The sequence below is a fragment of the Rhipicephalus microplus genome, chromosome 1 (genome assembly GCF_043290135.1).
Source record: "Rhipicephalus microplus isolate Deutch F79 chromosome 1, USDA_Rmic, whole genome shotgun sequence".
In the NCBI taxonomy this organism is placed as follows: domain Eukaryota; kingdom Metazoa; phylum Arthropoda; class Arachnida; order Ixodida; family Ixodidae; genus Rhipicephalus; species Rhipicephalus microplus.
The window spans coordinates 29,161,205-29,166,409 of NC_134700.1; the positions used below are offsets into that span (position 1 = coordinate 29,161,205).

At 43.1% G+C, this 5,205-nt stretch overlaps 1 long non-coding RNA gene across 1 annotated transcript; it reads left to right on the forward strand.

Annotated features, from left to right (window-relative positions):
- The first annotated feature begins 984 nt into the window (after positions 1–984).
- On the forward strand, positions 985–4,296 carry LOC142767685 (uncharacterized). Its single transcript, XR_012885106.1, has 3 exons — positions 985–1,359; positions 2,328–2,406; positions 4,002–4,296. It is a non-coding gene; the product is annotated as an uncharacterized LOC142767685 (long non-coding RNA).
- The last annotated feature ends 909 nt before the right edge of the window (positions 4,297–5,205 follow it).

Here is a 5,205-nt window from a genome sequence, read left to right on the forward strand (position 1 = left end):
CACTTAAAGATGTTGAAATGTGGAACGATTGAACTGAGCTCTGTTTTCGACGGTCGAATTGAGCCACACTCTAAGCCAAAAATGGCCAAAATGGGAGCAACGGCTGTTTTTACTCCTTCAGACCGACTGTTACTCTCCGAAAATACCAAGCGGAACAAGATGGCCGACTTGTTCGAGAATGGGGGAGCAACTGTATTCATCTTAAGTTTGTAAGGGAGCAACGGAAGGAGGAACCGCTGTAAATGCTCTCGTCACGCAACGGTTACTCCCCGGCAGGACACCGCACACAAATATGCATGCCACCCACATTGATATTCATTGGCCAGATTATTGTTTGTTCTGTGTGCCAAACTTCACCAAACCAAAACAGTGACTTATTTTAGCATCCGTAGATAATAAGATAGCAGCGCTGGCTGAACACAGAAGGCCTGAGGATACAGTACGGCAAATACCTAACACACGCAGCAGCAGAATGGAGAGTTGGCACGTCAACACGGACCGAACGGCGAAACACGTGCAAAACAACGATAAAAAAAGCCTAGACACGCCGTTCGTCCGCGAAGTAAGGGCGTCAAAGTCGATCAAGCACCGAAACACGTACATAAGGAGCCCCCCCCCCCCCCTTCCCCGCCCAGATATATCGGAGAAGAAAAAAAAAAAGCGGACCCAGACGCGCTTCTCATCAGCCATACACTTAGTAGCACGCTTCACCGTGTAGTTTGAGGGCAGAATGACGAATCTGCGCCAACTGCGCCCGCACGACAAGTGTGGCGCTAGTGTAGCAAACGATGTTTTTTTTTTTTTTTTGTCGAGCCTGGTGGCATACTTGTCACCACCCCGTTATAAAGGGGACGCTCATAGCATCCATCCATCCATGTAAGTTACAAAGTAATATTTATTCAGTGTTTATGTTGACTAGCACTAAATAAAAATTACACTCAACTTTTTATATTTATTTATGAGTGTTAGTGTACCTCAGTTTTTTTTTTTATAATTGTATTAGGAGAACACACTGAAATTATTGCGCTGACGCCTGTGCTGCCACTGCTCGACGTTTTTTTTTTTTTTCGGCGCAACTAGGTTCGCGTTCGCACTATACTTACTCATTTTCATATGGTCTGTGGTTGGCGAGCACATGGACGTGCGAGCTTCTGAGCTATGTTTTGATCGTGTGTGTGTGTCGCAGATTTGCGTTTCTACTTATTCATGATGAAGGTTAGTGTATATTTATCTTTATGGAGCGCGAAGTAGTTGTGGATTTTGCTGCTGGGTGGAACAAACACATCGTAAACACGTCTTCAGCTATCTGCAAGCCTGTTCGCTCGTCGGACAAAGGACTGAGCATGCATCAGCGTGCAGGTGAGTGGCATTTCCAGCAACATTTAATGCTCTTACAATACATTGTTGAGTGGTTGCGCTATTGAAAGAGAAATGATTTGCTCTTATTCACCGTATCCATTGCTAGCCGTATCGGACTAAATTACCTCTATTACCGCCTGCATACCCTCTTGCTTCCCCTGTCACCACTGCAGTGCCAGTGTACTTTTGCAGTTAAAAGTTCATTTCCGCAACACTACCTCGCTTGAAAAAACATTGGGGCGGGGTTGTAGCTGCATTCATACTGGCACTTTTCTACCATTGGCTTTATGTAATGTTAACGGCTGAGTGTTGGGGCCTTGGGCCGCATTTTTTAGAGATGTAAAGTGTATGTAAATCAGTAAGTGAACAAATCATTGTCGCATCACTTCACTTGCATAGCCAGGCGGTTGCGCACAGAATTTTTTAGGCCGGGCGTAGGGAGCCCAAATTGACGACCATATTCGCTTGCCCGGCCTATTCAGATAAGCAACCCCCCCCCCCCCCTCCCCGCACGCCTAGAAAAAAAAATCTGCCCACATCACTGCGTCACTTGCTTCACCTCTGCGCTGAACGTACTATTTTATAAGCGCACCATCAAGCGAGCAGTTTACATATTGACAGAACAATTAGAGGAGGAATGACCCAAATCTTTCAGATTTCTTTAGTGATGCAAAACCTTAGCAAAACTGAATATTGTAAAAGACAATCATAAATGCTGTATGTTCTCGTTAGCGCTGTCATTATTCTGCATCATGAAATCTTTATGCGCTGTGAAAACTTGGCATGCCGTTGAAGTCACATATCTACGTTAATACCAATCGACGAAAATTTCGACAACCTCAATAACGCCGTTTGGGATTTGCCGCATGCACATAATTAGGCTGATTCCTACTTGGCTGTTCTTAACCTGACTTCACTGCTACCAAATGAAACAATATTTGATGCATGTCTTTTACTTTTTTTTTCAGGGATATGACACAAATTTGGTTATACTGCAGATAAAGATGCTCCCAACGATGCTAAAATACAGAAAGCAAGTGAATTTTGGTAAGTGCATACTTTTTGTACTACGTATATGAAAGCATCGCTTTTTAGGGGCAAACTGTGCATGTGTTGGCCAGAGAATAGTTCATTATGCCACATGGTTACACTGGCACTGACAATTCGACATGGCTCCGCTGGCCCGTGTGTGTGCTCACACTGTTACCGTTAAAATAAAATGTTTATGTTTTCATTGCAGGGATTGCTGTTTGTACTAAAAAGCCAACTGCCAAGATTTGTTTACGCTGGTACTCCTAAAAGTATGCTTTCCCTATTTACATGGATTTTGGCTTGCACAAAGCATAACACTTGGGCCTAGATTCACAAAGCTGTCCATGCGCAGGCCTTCATAACAGCGTTTCTGGACTTGCCTTTACCCTGTTTTCGGTAGATGTTTCGTGGGTTTAAAAGTGCCACAGCATGTTGACCTCCCCCACTCTGAAATTCGCGTTCAAAGTTCCGCAAGAGTGGGCTTAACTTTCTTGTGCACCTCTTTGCTAGTCCAAGATACTGAAGTGTTATGCTCTTACTAGAGGTGGCAGTGTTTCTAATGTTTGTATTTCCATCACATTGACCAAGTATGCGATCTTGGCTTCACTGGTAGCACATCCTCAACAAATGTCTTTGTGGCACATGTAGAAGGCAGTACAAAATAAATAGGCAGACATTCACACCGGGAGCTAACTTCTAATAATGCTTTTTTTTGGAAACCATGGTGTGCTTATTACAATTTGTCGAACAAGCAGTAACCTGTTTGGCTGTGAACCAACAAGACGTTGAACTAATAAAAGCTTCACATCTTGTTGCTCTCAAATATATATGTATTGGCAAGCTATCTGTGACGCTGTCAAACAAAGAATCAGAATATCTGTGCATGCCTTAAGATATATTGCTTCGTTTACATATCTCGTGGCTGTGACTCGTCAACCGAGTGAACAAATGCACCCTAGTTTTCTAAATTTAAAGCATTTTTTGAAGGTAGCACGGTCTACATTTATTTGTCTATAGTTTTGTACAGCCGTTTGCGTCAGGTACAAAAAAATATACTGAAGATTATCATGTAGCCTCTGCAAATGGTTGCTTTCAAGCAGGCTTTGCATGCTTGGCTTGTGCCTACAGGTATTGCACAATTCAAGACGCAGCAGCGTATGATAGAACAGTAGAATCGAGAGCAACTATGTGCACGAGCTAAATAAGTATTTTAACATGAGCGGACAGTACGTGTTATTTGCCACACACATGACCTCATTTAGAATGCCCATTGGTGAATGGGCTCATAGAAATGTCACTCAGCTGTGTATAGGAAACAAGTTAACTGAACCTAAGGGTATCTTTAACTGCTACAAATATGCCTTGTTGAGGTGCTGCACATTTTCTTCCAGAATATTGCTGTCTGAGACATCATGTGAAGAGCGTCTACCACATCAGCATTTATATGGCTTGCCAAGTAACGTTTGGCCGAACCTTCCTTTTTTTTCACATTTCGTTTTGCAGTAGACATCCTAGAATGTAAGGGCTGCTGCAGTGTGTGTCACTCATTGTTATGAATTAATTGATTCTGGCATGTTTAACCTCACACTTCTGTTTTTTTTTTCTTGCAGCAATGAGATGCTTCACATATGCCTGCGGTGACGTTCTGCTGCGCTAGCCTTATGGAAACACCAGCTGCGAAACTTGAGTTCTTCAGAATTGGAGAAGTTGCCCTTCTCTCACCAATGATGACACAGACTGCCCTATGCTAGAAATTCAAGATTGTTTTTCCACGGATGACGCAGAAAACCTTTGATGTATTATGGTGTTTGTTTAGTGCTGGCTGTGGTGTGGCGAAGTCTACTTTTACGTGTGGTCACACGTCGCCTCATAAAAAGAACAATAAAGCATTTATTTTCCTTTCAATATTGTCAACTTTTTGTGTTAGAAGCACCCAAGCAGTGCTCTTCCAACGAGCTCTCGCCATGTGTTAAGCGTGTGACAAGCATACTCGAGATAAATACTCATTTCCCCAAGGAGTAACTGGAAGCATGTGCAGTTGGTTTTCAGAGAGTAACTGCAAACACGTGGGAGGAACGGTAAAGAGTAACTGTTGCTCTTGGAAGAGCAACTGGTGGGAGTAATGGTTGGTCGGCAGGGAGCAACTGGTGGGAGTAACTGTTGGTCTGCAGGGAGGAACTGGAGGGAGTAACTGTTCATCCCCCGAAGGAGGAACTGAAAGGAGAGCAACGGTTCCTCCCTCTGCAGTTACTCCTTTTAGGAGAGTAATGGGAGTGGCAATGCAATTGCTCCCTGAAAGGAGCAACCCCTATACCCCTGTTGCTCCGTTTTGGCTTAGAGTGCACGTTTAATAAGTACAACAAGTTTGTATTCGGTGCTCGCGAGCAGATTATGAAGCTCGTCACGCTTCAACAATACGCTTTTTATGTTAGTGTAAAGAAAGAATAAAAAGAGAAGGTTCGATTTCGGTGATGCGATAACAGGTAGCTATGAAGTAGATATAAAGCTTTGTGTTTTGTTATCATATTTTAAAGTCTTCTTGTCAATGATGAGCTCGTCGTAGCGTAGTTGAAACGGCTTTTGCTGGGACTTTCCGAACCTGAATAACTGTTTGCGTGCTAGACGAGCGTTAGGTGAGTAATCCTCTAAAACACTTAGGTTTGAGCCTTTTAGTTGCATAGTATTTGAAAAAATCTGCTGCTTCATCTTAAAATGAGACAGCTTAATGATAACTGGTCTGTTTTTTTTAAAGCATGGTACCTGCCGATTCTGTGAGCCTGCTCAATATCCATGGAACTTATTTTGATGTTCACC